General features: G+C 41.9%; 1 protein-coding gene across 1 annotated transcript in view; it reads right to left on the bottom strand.

Moving 5' to 3' along the window:
* baz2ba (bromodomain adjacent to zinc finger domain, 2Ba) overlaps window positions 1–16,885 on the bottom strand; it is a 73,792-nt gene that overhangs the window by 43,139 nt on the left and 13,768 nt on the right. Inside the window, exon 2 of the mRNA XM_047362587.1 lies at window positions 15,911–15,953. The gene's annotated coding sequence lies outside the window, so the exon portion shown is untranslated. The remainder of the gene's footprint in view (window positions 1–15,910; window positions 15,954–16,885) is intronic.

Here is a 16,885-nt window from a genome sequence, read left to right as displayed (position 1 = left end):
AATTAAACCAGTTTCCCTTGGTTTGCCCTGACCAGTGATTGGCATTTAGAATGTTTATTTGTCTTTTTGTTTGTGTAAATCAAATGTATATGAACTGAAAAACTAACTTTTTCTGTCTTTAAATGCATAAAAACAAATACCAACCTCTTCGAGGCACTGTTTGCATTTTTCTGAAAATCAATTAGGTTAAGGACACGTGCTGTGATGCATTTATGAAGATTACCTTTTTATAATTCCTTCATTTTCAGCTTAATGTTTCTTCATTTTTGATTAAAACACAGTTTACAAAAATAATGTAGAAAGCCAATCTAAATGTGTCAAAATCAAAATCAACATTGCAGACGGCAATAAATAAATAAAATAAATGTTTTCAGCTAATAAAAGCTAGGTCAGTGCATCTCTGATTTTACTAAACAAATATTTTTAACTTTAAGCAGAAACCAACAACAGCTTTGAAGACCTTGCTGGACTATCTTGATGACATAAAACTGTGGATGGCACCCAAAAAAGCAGATGAAAAACTAGCAAATGAACTGAACCTACGCAGAGCTTTTCTAGTCATACTGACCACTCAAAGCACTTTTACACAGAAGTCACATTCACCCAGCCACACTGACACAGCTCACACATTCATACACTGATCGGTAGGCAATTTGAGATTAACCGCCTTGCACCCAATGAGATGTGGTGGAGGAAAGCTGGAATCAAACTCCCAACCTTCAGATTTCCAGAAAACTCCCCCTCCCGCTGAGCCACAGCTATCCCTCAAAAATGACAGGTCTGAAAGAAAGTGGCTTCGGACCTAAAATACTAGACACCTTTTAAACATCAATGATTTTACCAAGGATGCGTTTTTCACTCTGTGAACTAGCTTTTTTGGTCCTAGAAACTTGGATCAGAGTTCCCTTTTTCAGATCTAAAGGCTCATTTTGACCCAGATTTCAGAAGTAGGGGAGTGGCCTGCTCTGCTGACAACAGGTAGCCTCAGGTGACTTTGACTTCACACCAATTGAATAATTCATAAGTCACCAAAACAGACTGTTGCATTTGAAGAGAAATGAAATGAACCCCCTGCCACACAGATATCAATCAATAAGCTATGATTCATTTAAAGGAAATTATTCTAATAGACATTCTCCCAATTTTTATTGCACAACATATAATCAGTTCCTGAAATATAAAACTGTCTGTAATTTAGGGAGAGCTATGGCATTGTTAATCACATACTAAATGCAGAATTGTGATGGCTGATAGTATGAGTTGTGCAGGGGTGGGGGTTCCCACCCTTGCGACACAGTTAGCAGCTGAGTTAGCTATTAACATTATTAAATGAAAAGGCTCCTCGCACCTCTCGCTTTCCCTTCCACACCTCTGTCACCTTGACACCGTTTTCCTGCCCAGTCTCTCCCTTCTCTCTTTCATGCTGCCTCTTGTTTCATGCTTTTTGGTTTAAATCCACGTCAATAGCATCTGCAAATAATGACATCATTAAAATAAAAAAGAAACCTCGCCTCTGATTCCACACAAACAGACAAATGCTCAATGAAGTTAAATATGCACCGTGAGAAAATGTGCTCACATTTGTTTTGGGTTTTTTTTTTTAACACAGAGATCAGGAGAAGGTCTTAAAAGATACAAAGTTAATTTCAAAACAAAAATCTGGGGTCATAAACTTTGATGAGACAAAAATTCAACAGTGTTAAACCCAACATGTCAGTCAGCTGTGTTTCTCTGCTCAAACGGGTTCGCCGCCTAATGTTAAACATGCGAAAATGACCGACTGGGAGAGAATGGCGTTGTATTGACAGAGATGGAGGCAAAGCAGCAGGCAGTCAGCCACTCTGTTCTGCTTCACTGCAACATGGGAGGGAGGCCAACGTGGACACACACGTGCACGTACACAGATGTGAAAACACACAGTCATGCGCACAGACAGGCAAGCACACACTCTCACAGATAAACACACAGTCACATTTTCTCGCTCCACACACACACCCAGAGAAAGAGAGAGGGAGAGACACACACACACACAGTGCAGCAGGTGAGGTGCCAGCACATCACAGCGCTGCCATTTTTTAGTGTCTTGCTCAGGGAGAAGCGCTCTGACATTTTATGAAGCACTCTGCAGAAATCAGCAGCTTGTAATGGCGGCTGGACTGTCACTCCTTTCCACTCCCTCTATCTCTTTAACTCACACTGCTTTTAAGATATCATCTCCATTCATTAGCATAATCTAATCAATTTTACAACGTCAGCTTTTAATTAGAAAAACCCAATCTTCCCTTCTTATTCTGTTTAGCCCTTTTTTTATTTCAAATAAAATTATATAAAACTGAGGGCAAGAAGTGAAAACAGCAATAAAGAATATGCCTCCTATCATAATCAACAGATAGAAAAGTTTTAAACTGATGATCAAAAAGGCACAATTGATATAAAAATAGACACTTTTAACTGCATGTTTTTCCACAAACAATACACCAGAGCGCACAAACACAACAATATCAGAGAAAGAAGGTTACATTTGGATAAGAACATCTGAAATCAGTTGTTTACTCACAGTTTTATTTGACCCTCAGATTCATGGCTGCTGATGTTACAGGACCTGCTCAGCAGAAAGTCTGGATGATTAGAAATCCAGCTGGCAAATATGCCGTCCGCATAAACAAGGAATCTATAGCTTTGATTAACCAGCCGGTATATTATTGTTGTGCTCGACAAGCTTTCTGTTGAGCAATGATTAACAGTTAGTGGCTCCACAAACCGCTGCTAGCACATTAACGCAATGTTTACATTAGCCAGACCCGCGCTAAAGCCATTACTGCTGTACCTAAGTTAACACTTGCCTTTCAGAAGCAGAGCAGCCGGCAGCCTGTGGCCAAACGGTTACAATGCTGACAAACCTTGGCAACCGTGACCTGAACTTTACCTCTGAAGATTCACTTAGGGCCAGTGCATTTTTAAAGCCACTCAGAATAGTTTGCCCACAGGAAAGAAAACAATGTGACTCGACTTGAAATATGTGGGAAGTGTCAGGGCCAAATCTTTCAGTGTAGGCTACGCTATAAACCTTTAACTAAGCCGATTTTATTAATGTGACATTAGCATTTGTAATGAGTAAAGGGGGGGGGGGACCCGTGGGATATCTTTGTACTTATGTAAAAAACACATACACATGTATGTACATGCCCACGCAAACAGAGGCGCTGACAAACGTGCAAACATAAACACTGCTTCGATAACACCCACTAAAGTACATCCATATTAAATGAGAATCACTAAATTTAGTACAAGTACAGAGAGAAGAAGTTGTATTTGCATCAATCCAACAGCTAAGTTTGTGGAAAGCGAGTGTGACGGCTCAACGTTCAAATTGAGCAAACCAGTCCAGTGAAATAAAACCTGGTATTCACTTTCCTCTAACTTTACTCTAAAAATACATAACCACTTATCAGGAAGAAAAAAACATCCTCATCACCATGCTGCATAGTTCTGCTTGTTCTTCCTTGAACAAGCCTACAGTGCACACTAGGCTAACTTAATCTGTGTACCTCACAAAGATCATGGCAAGCTTTTACACGTCAGTTTATTGAGTGAACTGTAAGGTTTGCATTAAGTCCATCCTGAGCAGTACATTACTCGTTATAAAGGTAACTTAGATGAATCAATCCATGACAAATTGTTTGTCATTCTCATTTTTTGGCCTAGTATTAAGACTGCCTATATTGATGTATAGACAGTATTGTAATAAGAATGTAGACATGTGAGAAATGATTTGGGGTTGAAATGTAGCATTTGTAGCTCTTGTTTTTCTGTTCTCTGCAGAAGACCCATAGAAATACATACAATTTCCCATTTAAAGTCATTCGATATAAAATGTACACAGATTATGCCAGTAATAGCAGAGGTATGTTAGGAGTTGTGCTGGCCAACTGTTTATATACATAAGAAGCCTTATATAGCAATCACATGAAGCAAGAGGGATAACCTTTTGATTTGACCCACAAACATCAAAACGAAGACCTAAAAGAGAACTCACAATAAAAGTATTTTTATCATAAATCATTAATAAAATATCGGTCCCAGTTTTAAAAGGCTAATCGGCCCTTGGAATGTGTTTAAAGGGTTTTGTAATCAAACTTGGGACATTTACTGACCTGGAAGCCCTGTTGATGAATAAATAATGTTCTGCATGAACTCTGTATGCCAGTGAGGGCAGTTTGCTGCAGTTTTTATATAGTTTCACAAAAAACCTATAAGCTAAGTAAGTAAATGAATGAATGAAAGCAAGGCAACAACATTTAAAAAGAAATGTATCACTTAAAACTTCAGATGCACTGATGTGTTTGTAGGTTTAATTATAGGGTCATGATAAAACAATAAAAAACTTTTTCAAAATGTCCTATGCCATTTAATCCAATTAAACTGATTTTAAATGGAAGAGTGATTACTAGAGTTTATTTATCTGTAACCTGACTTTTACCACCAGCAAATAAGCAAAGCTTTAAAAATTTAAAAGCTGAAAATGTGTTTATATGTTCCCTTTTTTTGTTAACTGTTTTTTTTTTTCTTGATAGTGAGGGGAGGATTTGTTTGAATTAACACATATCAACACGTTTTTACAGGCCAGTTTTTTTGCCAGAAGTAACCACCTGTTGCTTTAAACAATTCAGCCCAGAGTCTGGTCTAAAGAAAGAGATTTGTGATTTTTAAAGTAACTTAGTAACTGATGCATTCGTGACCATCTCTATCTGTCACGAATTAAAATATTGACAACATAACACTTACAAAAAGCTTTGGAGTAGACAAACATGTCTGGTTGCAGGAGCATACTCACGGCAGTCAGAACCTAATTAAATCAGTGCGGTATGGAGGCAGGAAATAAATACAATATAACTTTATAGTCGCGAACAGGCAAGAAAATTTAAATGGACATCATTTTTTTGTTACAGAAAAATAGTCTTGTTATAGTTTTAATTCTCTACTTAAATGATAAAAATCTCATAAATGATCACGTTAATGTGTAACGGCTCCACTCTACAATTTTTAAAGCGTCACCTCTCTGCTGCTCTATCCAGGACACTTTTTCTCCCCTGAGGGGCTAAACGTACAAGACCGTTTTAAAAGCCCAGATGTGCCTTCAAAGGGGTTTGTCACACTCGCAGTGGAGTGCTATGAAAAGCTGTGCAGAATATCCACAAAATGAAACAAGCTTTTTTCCCCCTCCTGTGACATGACTATTTCCACCACACTTTCCCTGAGTGATTTCACATAAAAAGTCAAAATATTTGAGCCTCCATTATTGACAGGCTAGAAGCTGGCTTTGGCATTATTCTGCTGCAATCATGCTTTCACAGGTGGTTTTACACATCAGACTATTAAATACACACACCAATACTAAAAGCTAACTGTGTTCAATTGGTTGTCACACTGCCTGAGTCCTGTCCCCTGGATCCAAGCCTTTCTAACAGGAACATGTTTGTTACCTGCTATAGTTTTAGGAGGAGCTAAGGAGAGCAATGAATAATAGCTCTGGTTGTCCATGAACGCCTGCTTGTGTTTTGTTCGGTTACCTCTACCTGTCAGGACGAGCAGATTTCTTATTTGGTGAAGCTGAAACAGAAGCTGCCTGATTTTGATAGCTGTGTCTCACCCACTCACTGCCCCTGAGGGAGCCAGGACCAAGACCATTGCTCAGGATCTGTCTGCTCACACACATGAAACACGGGCTTGGATTACACAGGGCTCAAAAGTGACTCATCCTGAAGAGTGGGTGGAGAGGAGGACCCTCTGTGTTGCTTTCTTCTTCTTTTTATTTATTTATTTTTGAACAAATGCATGCACATACACAGAAACAAACAGTCGATAGCGATAGCTACATCACAGGCTTAGAGAGAAGACCTTTCGGTTTCACACACCTGCCAAAGACAGATGTAAAGAATAAATCAGAGAGACGCTCAGAGTGGAAAGAAACTGCGCACTGTCGTTCCTCCGCTAACTCACTACACAGTAAACTAACTGGAGAGCAAACAGTTGCACACGACAACACACCGATGAAGAAAGTAACAATAGCATACAAGCACCTGACGCACACAGACAAATTCGACATCAGGGGGGAAGAGGAAGTATTTTCCAGTTTGTGTCTCACAGGCTCCACTTTTTTTTTGTGTGTGGGTTTTTTTGCATCGTTGTGCTGATGGGTACCCGGCTCGTATCCTTTGGAGCTGAGGGTGTTTAAGTGTAATTGTTTTGTTTGGAATGAGCCTAAATCCTCCAACGACCAACAAACAAGTCACAACAAGGCTGAAAGCAGTGTGGGTGGTTTTGTTTTTTTGGGTTTGTTTTTTTTTGTAGAGACCAAGCTCTTTTTTCCACTGCTGACTGTGAATTTCATGATTTTTTATAGCACCACTGGGGTATTAAGAATCAAGACTCACGACGCCTTCCCCTGAAGTGGATGTTTTGCACAGTGATATGCTCAGAAAAATAACTATTTTGGGAAACTGCGACCTCTACTAGCATAATTTAAACACCAATATGACACCATCCTACATCCTGTCAGTCAGTGTGGCACACTTCCTGGTTCCAGAAACCATGTCTCACAGAAGAGGAAACTCTCACAAGAGCACTTCTTTTGTCTAAGCTGGAAGCCACGTCTGTGAGCGTCATGTGTCACTGTGTCATGTTTTTTTTTTTTTTTCTTCTTTTAAGCTGTTGTCACCCAGCTGGCTCTGAAAGGCAAAGTGGCCCGTGGTGTGGGTGCATATGGGTTGCTGTGCGTGTCGCAGACAGACACCTTTTACGGTTTGTGGCCCAGAAACGGGATAAAACAGCGAGTTAACCAGCAGCGCCCTGACATTATCTCTGTCTCGCTGTCCTGGAATGCCAGCCCGCTGTGAAACTCCAAATATGTGCCGTCCTGTCACACCACATAACGCTCCTCTGTGTATTTCTGAGCTTCTCTCTCTGTGTGTGTGTGTGTGTGTGTGTGTGTGTGTGTGTGTGTGTGTGTGTGTGTGCGTGTGCATATAAAAAAAAGAAGAAAAACAAAGAAGCGAGTGTGGGCGATTTGCCTTTCCTTTTTGCGTGAAAGGCCAAGTGTGAACGTCTGTATCTAAATGCTTGATCTTAAAATATAAGAAGACCATGCAGCTAACAAGTGCTATGAAATTAAGATTACAAAGGAATTCAAATCCAAAGCAAACAACAAATATGAGTGAAATCTGCAAGAACAAACGGTACAAAGCGATTGCCAAGAGTGTCAACAGATTTTCTCTTTATCTTTAATCCAAGAAAGTCTGCTCCTGTTCATGTTTACAATCACTGGGCAAAATAGCGCCCAACTCTGGCCCTTGTGATGCCAAAGAGTGTAACATCCATGACTCAAGAGGTCACGCAACCCATCCAGGCTGAGCATTAGGGGTTAAGGGGATGAAGCCAAGTGTGAAATGTGAGAAGACAAGCCAGCATGGTTTCTCAGGCAACAAATAGGAAGGCGACAAACATATCTGTGCGCCTGCGAGGAACGTGAGGTATGCTAGGAAGAAAGACTGTCACGTCATCCGTTTGTCTTGCAAGAGCAAGTTGGAAAAAAAAAGGAAAACGGAGTTAGATTGGCTTTTTGAACTGGCTGAGTTTAGACATGTTAATCAGTAATAGCTTGTTTGTACTTCAGACAGGAGGAGAGTGAGCGCATGCATGTGTGTGTGTGTGTGTGTGTGTGTGTGTGTTTCTGGCATGTCCGACACCACTTGGATTGGAGCTGGTTGAAGCAACAGAAAGCTCCAGACCAAGAGATAATCCATCTGGACTGTTTCCTTGCAAAACATATGGAAAAAGGCAGAAGGTTTTTTTTCTTCCTTTTCCACCCACAATAGCTATTAATATCTCATCCTCAACATTTGCACATGCCCCACTAAGGACTGGAATTCCAGCTGAAACCAGTCATTTTAGAGGATTACAACGGGTCGGTCAGGCGTTCCCCTGCACTCGGCCTATGCATTCACTATGCGCAGGCATATGTCCCATAAACACAAACTAATGGATGGCATCCAACATAACATTAACACAGATTTAAGCAAACTGGAAGAATGTAATCTCAGCCTTCAGACACAAAACAACTTGTTCTGCTTAAGTCATTTAAACAAAGATAGCCTCTCTTTGTTGCTTTGAAAATAATTCTCTCCGCTATCAACGAGGACCTCAAAATAATCACACAACTACCTGACAGCAATTGTCCACAGCTCTGCCGAAACCTCAGTTAAAATGACAGCTCTGTAAATTGTTTTAATTATAGCCGACACAGATAACAGCCTGTGGAAACATCGCCCGTTTCTTCAAGTCCTCCGCAAGAAATCAGACATACAGTATTCCCAGAAAATTGCAGTTGTTGTTGTGCGAGTGTGTATAAGAGAGCAAGCGTGTGCACGCGTGTGAATACAATATTCATTTTGCTGCAGGAGGACAATCTATGCATAACAATGAGAGGCGCTAATGAAATCAGCCATCAACCTGCGATACATACATATTAAAGCAGGACCTCAGAGTGTCATTCGCTTAGTGCATCATTTGTTCCCACTCCTTTTTTTCTCTCTGCCACCTGACCTTTAGAGTTCGTCCCCCCACCCCGCACTACACACTAAAAATAGGACGTGTACCTACCTGCAGTAATGTGGTGTTATGCATACATGCATGTGCATGCATCATTATATAGACATGACATTAAATTTTACCTGTGCTGATTTGTGCACTAAGTAGAGGGAAAACATGCTCTTTAGAGATTTATACATTGATAATTGATGGTTGGAGGTTCAAACTTTGGAGATCTTGTAGATGCCTTTTAGCCAGAGATGATGTCAGCATTACAAATCTTAACCGCTGTCAGAGCCGTACCTACGGTATAATGTCACATCATCCCCAACTGCTCCTTCCTTCTCTCTAAGCACACTTCATGGCTTTGGTCTTCCTCGCTCTCCCTCCCTCCCTAACCCCCCCACCCCCACGCTGGCAGGGAAATGGATCCCTCCACCTGACAGTGGCCATTTTGAGCCTCCTCTCCTCTCCTCTCTCTGCTCCTGCTTCCTGGTAAACAATGGGAGAGGGATAATTGATCAAACAGCCAGGGAACCCTCCAAGCAGGGGAAGGTCACCGCCCGCTGGTCCAGCTCACCGAGGAGCAGGGGGGTGGGGGGGAGTTGATGCATGTCAACATCAGTAGGAGGAATTTGCCTATTTGAATATAAATATACATTTATGAGTGTTGAAGCATCTATGAATGCAAACTTGAGTGACCTTCTGTGTAAAAGAGACCATTGAAACATACAGATACTGATGCCGATCTGTTTATCTATGTCTAGATATATATAGATAACGATCTACACACATATACACTCATATAGACTGTATGGGTGTACTTGTGTGTGTATGTGTGCGTTGCCGGGTGGGGGTGTGTGTGAGTGTGTGTTGGGGGGGGGGGGTTCTCCGACGCTCTTGAGCTGCCATTTTTCTTCCCTGACAAAGACTCCATCTGCCACAGAGCCATTTGCTGCCTCCCGAGTCGGTAGAGCGTTCTGCACGCCGTGTTCACCTTGATGTCACCTCTACACAGCTCACGCCTCGCCGATGCTACACACACACACACAGAAACTTAAACACACACAACAGAACAAGCTACTTTCTCCTTGCATACACACACAGACACACACACAGATGTATAAGCTCATTCTCTCCCGCTTCCGAAGCAATGCACACTTTTTCAGTTTTTTGTCTCACACACTCACATACACATACTGATTTTGCACTCTGACACTCAAACACAAACACACATATCGAGTGTGTCTAGGTAGCGGCCCTCCCTTCCCTCTGCATGGCTGATATCACTGTGCAACCACCAGCGCTGTGCATTGTGGGAGTGTCTGTTGGGGCAGGGAGACGCGACAGGGGCTGAGGGATTCACACGCCTGTGAAAGACAGCCAGAGGGAGAGAGGGGGGGAGAAAGAGGGAGAGATACAGAGAGGGGCCGGTAACTGGAAATGAGAGATGGCATTTTAAAGAGGAAGCTGAATTTCACCTGCAATTACCGTAGCTCCGGGGCACATGGCTCGGTTAAAAGACATTTCATTCCAAAGCCACGGCGTATAGCTGCCGCACTGAGGCCTGAGAGGCGCATAAAGAAGGAGGGAGAGGAGAGAGAAAATAGAGTGGTGCAAAACTCTCGTCTGTCCAAGATGGCCCTCAGCAGATGTAGTGATGAAAGAGAGGAGGCAGCCATGGACTTCACTGGTAAATGAAACTAAGCAGAAATAGGTATTGAGGAACAAGAAAGCAAAGGAAAGGAAAGGAAAGAAAGATTTAGAGAAGGAGTGGAAAAAAGGGTATCTCATTCACCAGGCCCCAAACTCAGCCATCTGCACAGCAGATCAGACAGCTGAAATGGGCCTCAGAGAGCACACACACACACACACACACACTGAACAAAGAGCAAATCACATCCAATAAACACAGATACTCACACTCTCACAGAACAGTTCATGGAAAGCTGGATGTGTTTAATGATTAGTATCATTCTTGGTAATCGTTTTTTCTGTTTTGATGAGCCTTCCCTCTCTTAGTTCTTTTCCTTCTCTTTCTCTCTCTCTCTCTCTCATTGAATCAAGGCGTAATAGTTTCCCCGAGGCTTGGTGTCCTGGCTAGTTTCACCAGACACACTGCTGTGTTTCATAGCAGGAGTGTGACTGCACAGAAACAGTAATGAGCTCTCACTGGGAGCTGGGGGCCTCCTGGCACTGTTAATGGCTCCTCTGGTCTACAGCTGTATCCAGGTTACAACCCGGCCCGTCCGACCGGTACCCGAGACGCGCAGGCCCTTTGGGGAGCAGCTTCTTGGAGCCACAAGGCACGTTTTACAGACAAAAACCAACATCACAGCAGACTAATATTTGTTTGGTGTCTGTGCGTTTGAAGGAAGAGAGGAGGAAATAAGGCCTAAAGAAGGAGAGAGTTAAGGGAACAGGAAGCTAAGGAGGATTTCAAGAAACTAGACCCATGTCAGAGAGAGAGGCCAGAGAATAAAGACAGTTGCAGAGATGTGGTTTGGCCATAAAGGTACCAGATAGACCCAATAAAACTAGAGGCTTTCATAGGGCAACAGCTGGCATCTTGTGAATGTGTGTGAGATTGAAGGGATAATAGAAAGAGAGAGAAAATGTTTGAGCAATACTGAGATAATCTCTATAAATAATCTCAATAAGAGAGTAACACTCTATACTGTATGCCAACGTGGTGATTGTTTCCAACATTTTTTCTGCTAATCATTATTATTTTGAGTCATATAAACACATTAACTTTTTATCAATTGAACTTGACTGAACTAGATTAAACTTGACTGTATCCAATAAATCAGACTTTTTGTTTAGTTAGTTTTGTAATGAAATAGACTGATGTGAAAGGATTCGAACAGATCTGGATTCTAGCGCTGGCATATAAACGATATACAAACTATAATTTATTTTCTCTTACTTTTGCAATGAAGTAGCAAAATCTCCTCAACCCTAAAACTAAGCTCTTCTTTTCTTCTGGTTAACAGTTATTCAACAATACTCCACTAGCATTAATGTACACCTTAAGGTATGCTGAGGAAAACTGCGTATAAGTAAAAGCAAAGTTTGATCATGCACTAAATACATCCCGAAATCAACAGAGGAAAGGCACTGTAAACAGAAACATTTGGCCAGTAGTGTTGTTGGATATAAATCACGTTCTTTGAGAAGTGCAGTGAGATGACATTTGTCGTAAATTGGCACAGTGTAAAGAAATCTGACATTAGTGATGCATCCATCAATGAGACGTTTTTTTCTTGACTAAAAGGTCAAATCATTTTGCTCACTCCTAAACATTTAGTGCAGGAAATTTGAAAACTCACACATTTTCAGAATGTTCTTGAATGTGCTTTGTTTTGAGTGTAGTAGAAAATTAAATTAAATTAAAACCAGAACATAGTAAGGAGCATATTCTTCATGCATACATTTGCATAATCTTGTTATCCCTTTGTTTCATTTTGTTTTGGACTCCAAGCATGTACCGACAGGAGGTCACGTGGAGTTATTTTGGTTTAATGAGGGGTCCTGCCCCAGTCCACGAATTTATGGCGTAATATACGTTTCCAGAAAATTTTATAAAATTAATTATATGTGATATTAGAGCATTTTGTATGATGAAATCTCTATTATTAATGAAAATACAAAAACAAACCAATAAAGATTAAATTAGGCACATAGGTGGTTTGTTTACAGGTACAAAATGACAGTAGTAAGAGACAAAGTGGCAATGTTTATGTACAAATTGGGGCATGAATTAGTAAAGGAGCAAATGAATCCCAGAGCCTACAGTTCATTTTACAAATACAACAAAATCAAAGTGGGTCAGACCTCAGAGTACTGTCCAGTAAATTACTGAGTGATGACTCTTGTATGAATATCTGGAAACTGTAAAGATTTTAAACTCAAAACGTTTAGCGATAAAAAAAAAAATCTCCAAAAACTACGAGGCTGATCCAGTAACAGATGTGAAACTGGTAAGTGGTATGAAAAAGAACAAAGACAGAGTTACCTTCCTCTGGGTAATACTGATGTGATCTGTAGCTTGTTACTAACACTGAATAACCCGTTGTTTTTAAACTGAACAGTCGGACCGACATCAGGGCCGAGTCCGAGCATCTCAGGTTGCAAACCGCATCTGTGCGCGGCTCACGGGTTTGTGCAGTATCGGGTTTGGAGGGCTTCTCCTAATGTTTCATAAATTACTGGTACACAATTATGCTGTAGCACAATGTCCAAACCCAAGCATTGTATGTCCAACATCTCAGCTAGAGCAAACACATTAAAACACACACAAGAATACACAAACACCACTCCTGCTGTTGCCCTCCATGAGAAAGCTCACAGCTTGGGTTCTTTAGCTCCTGTTTTGTCTGGACTCCATTCAAAATGGCCCCCTCATGACCACACACATTATGGTCTGGGCAGGCAGCCCCCTCAGTGGACTGAGGCTCCCAGGGTGCGAGCAGTGATTCATGGCACAAGGGTCTGTAAAAGGAGCAGCCTCGCCCATCGCTGCAAGGGGAAGAGGAAAGCAGAGGCCGTTTGGCGGTGGGGGTGCATCAAAAAGTCTGCCGGCAGAACTAAATCCTGTTGAGACTGTGAAGGCAGGAGTGGAACGGCCAGTGCTTTCTGTGTGGAAGTGAAGTGAACATGAGTGGGAGTGAAAGCGACACAAAGATTTAAAGCCCAAAAAAACTGAAGCTGGAGCGTGCCTGCTGAATCTACCAGTCTCCCTATCCCGAGGACAACCTCCAAGTAGCTTTTTAACAATCATAGCTCCGAGGCAAGTACAAAGTACTAAATGTTTAGGCGTTATCTCTAACACTTCCCTGATCTAACAGAGCACCAGTTTAAAGGGCACAAGGAAAAAGGAGCACAGTGAGAAACAGAGGGCTCATGAATAGGTGCTGAAAAATGATATTTGCTGGGATTGATGAAACATTATTCAGGTTTTGTGAGGCAGCGAGACACAAATTCTTTCCCCTCAGGTAGGAAGGTGTAATTTCCCCTTCCACTGTCACAAAACCATGTAAAACATTATCTATACCTCAATGACTGACTGCATGCAAGTAATTCCAAGCATCCATCCATCCATCTATCTATCTATCTATCTATCTATCTATCTATCTATCTATCTATCTATCTATCTATCTATCTATCTATCTATCTATCTATCTATCTATCTATCTATCTATCTATCTATCTATCTATCTATCTATCTATCTATCTATCTATCTATCTATCTATCTATCTATCTATCTATCTATCTATCTATCTATCTATCTATACAGAAACAGGCATCTTCCTCTGTTGTAATACACGGTAGGATGCGGATGGAAATGGCCCACAGGAGATACACACACACACACACACACACATAAGAGTCGGACCGCTGTGGGGCTGACGCAAGACTATCTCTGTCTCACGTGTCTCTCCCCTACGGCCGCCTGCTGCTCCTGACCTTCGAGATGTTTTTCTCTCTCCTTCTCCCTCTCCCTTTATTCCTCTCTATTTCACACTCACACCCTCACTCACTTAGACACACACACACTCCTCCATTCTCTGCACACCTCCCTGCCACTCAGTGTTTTGCCATTAAAGAGCATTGCATTTCCAGCTCGGATCAAGCAGATGGGCCTGCGGGAGCATTGCAGTACCCTTCCTTAAATGCACAGACATGCACTGACACACCGACGCTGCACATTCATACGATGAGCCCGTTTTTTTCCCCCAAAGATCATCCCGGCTGTGAATGGATGCTCCATGTGGGTACTGTGTAGATCAGTTGTGTAATGCCTTGCTGAGGTAGCTGAAAAGCCCTAAGACATGCTCCACAAAGCAAGAACGCGAAACAGCAGAGAAGGAGGAGGAAAGCATCATTTTATCCCAGCATGGGGAAGACCAGGAGTTCATCACTTTGGGTTAAAACAAACTGCTGTAGCCACTCACATGAAGTTCAATGGGTTCATAACACACAAAACTACGCAACCAATCATGTATGAATGTTTTCTATCTCTGCCATTAAAGAAATTCCTTTTTTCTATTCTCTCTTCCTCTCTTTCAACATTTGCATATTCCTTTGGGTGTTTGAGTCGAGCAGCTCCTTTGTTTTTTTTCTCCGTCTCTTGTCTTCCAAGCAACAAATGTCAGCTAATTACACCATAGCTGTTTGGATGAGCTCCATCTTTCCCTGAGCTCCGCTGTGCTTGTTCTCCATGGGGCTACAGGAAGAGTCAGGCAGCCAAGGCGGCGGTTAGGAACAGCCAGCTGTGGGGGGTTGAACCCCCCAAACAACCCCTTCAAAATTGATTCCCCAGGAGACAATTTGTCAATACTTATCACAAATGATACAACCTGCCCGCACCAACCTGCGTAGGGGGAGAGGGGGTGGGGGGCGGTGTAATGTATCATTCATTGTGAGAGATGAAGCGGTAACGTTAGACCTGATAGAATCAGGTCTGGCAACACACTGGGCTAAAAAAGAGACAGTCACATGTGAAATGAGAATTTCCCTGAGCTCCGCATTCTGTGAAAACCTTCTCATAAAAGATCTCATTTGATCTGATGACACACTCATCGGCACGGGGCCTTCAAGTGATGCAGGAGAGAAAGTGCAAGTCATTGTATGTGTGTGTGGAACAAAAAACACTGCCACCTTGATGAGCGTGTGTGTGTGTGTGTGTGTGTGTGTGAACTGAAGCCTTCAGGATGCAGCCGCACCCCTGACTACAGCATGCGCTCACAAACAGAGTGAGAAAAGCGGAGAAGAAAAGAAAGCTTTGGAGAAAGGACAGAATTAAAGCAGCACATAGCAATCCTCGTGAAAAACTCCACACAGTTTCAGAATCCCAACCCCAAAGCGCTGTCAGGCTCAGTTAACAGCCATTTACTTTCAGTGTTGGGTACGAACAGATAGTAAACTCATGTTTATTAGGCGTCTACGTTTCATACAAATTTTCTGATTAGAATGGAGGAAATCTAATTAATTGCTTGATTCACTGAATGAACCCCGAATTTGTAATGTAATCATAACAACTGCTTTTCAAGGGGGCTCTTGTTAAATTTAATTGGGGGAGAAGAAGAAAAAAAAACAACATCCTCTGTCACTGAATGAATAAAAATCAAATTAGGCCTGAAACTGGAGGAGTCTGCAAGTTTGCTTTGACATGTCACGAAAAAAACAACAAAAAAAACAGTAAAAGCAGAAGTGTGTGACAATATGTATTTCAAAAAGTCACGCATCGACTGTTTTGCAACACACAGGAAAACATGCAGCGGAGGGCGAGGAGAGAAGAAAACAAGAGCGTGTACTCACTGCTAGAGATGTCTTCAGCTCTTTGACATAACTGCTGTACCACCTGGAGAAAAGGCAGAAACAAATGCTCACTTAAGCTCAGGTTAAATCTACAATTTGAGTCAGAGGTGTGAGGTTTCTACAACACGCTTTGGTTTGATATGGTAGCAAAACGGTTTCAGTACGCCGAGATAAAACAGGGTGAACCTCCTGAAACTAACATGTATCAATCTTGCTGTTACACATCTTTGTATTTGTGTTTTTCAGGCTCATCAAGCCAGAAATACAATCATGTTTAAAAAATAAAAACACACACATACACACACACAGCTGTGGCTACACTTAAAACACTCTTGCACACTCAAAAACACATTCACACCCACAAAAAGGCCCTCCATCTTCCTGAGCCCTTTTCTTGCGAAACCTGTTTGCTAGAAATGGATCTAGACATTGGAGCTGTGAGTGTGAGGATATTTTCCCTAAACACAAGACAGTTCTTGCAGAGAACCAAGCCTTACCGGTGTTCTCACGCCCATCTTTCATGCATTGTCTCCGAGGCCCTCCTGTGCACTTAGAGCCTGAGCCTAATCTAAGCAGCTCACCATAACAGACACCACCCTGCTTTGTGTATACAGCAGTCAAACACACACAAAAATGTAATAACTTTCATTTACACTACTATAACTCAATCTTTCATTTATGAAGTGAGTGAGAAAGTTTAGGCCGGCATTAAAGCACAGCAACTACAAAAACCAGGTCTCCTCATACAAACGGGCGCATCAGAGAAGCGGCACAAACGTTTCCAGACGACACCAACACAAGAGCGGTGTTGTAACGTGTGTGGGTAGCTATCTAACAAGGTTTTGTTGTCTGTAAACACATCCATCTGGTCAGCAGCAACAAAGTCGAGCCTTGCGAATGCTGTATTAGCACGACTGGGCACAGATATTACAGCCATGGAAATCAGCTGAAAAACAAAAGTCTATGCTCTTACCA

Source organism: Girardinichthys multiradiatus, chromosome 4 (genome assembly GCF_021462225.1).
Source record: "Girardinichthys multiradiatus isolate DD_20200921_A chromosome 4, DD_fGirMul_XY1, whole genome shotgun sequence".
In the NCBI taxonomy this organism is placed as follows: domain Eukaryota; kingdom Metazoa; phylum Chordata; class Actinopteri; order Cyprinodontiformes; family Goodeidae; genus Girardinichthys; species Girardinichthys multiradiatus.
Note: the sequence above shows the minus strand (reverse complement) of the source record. Positions and strands in the feature narration are given on the sequence as shown.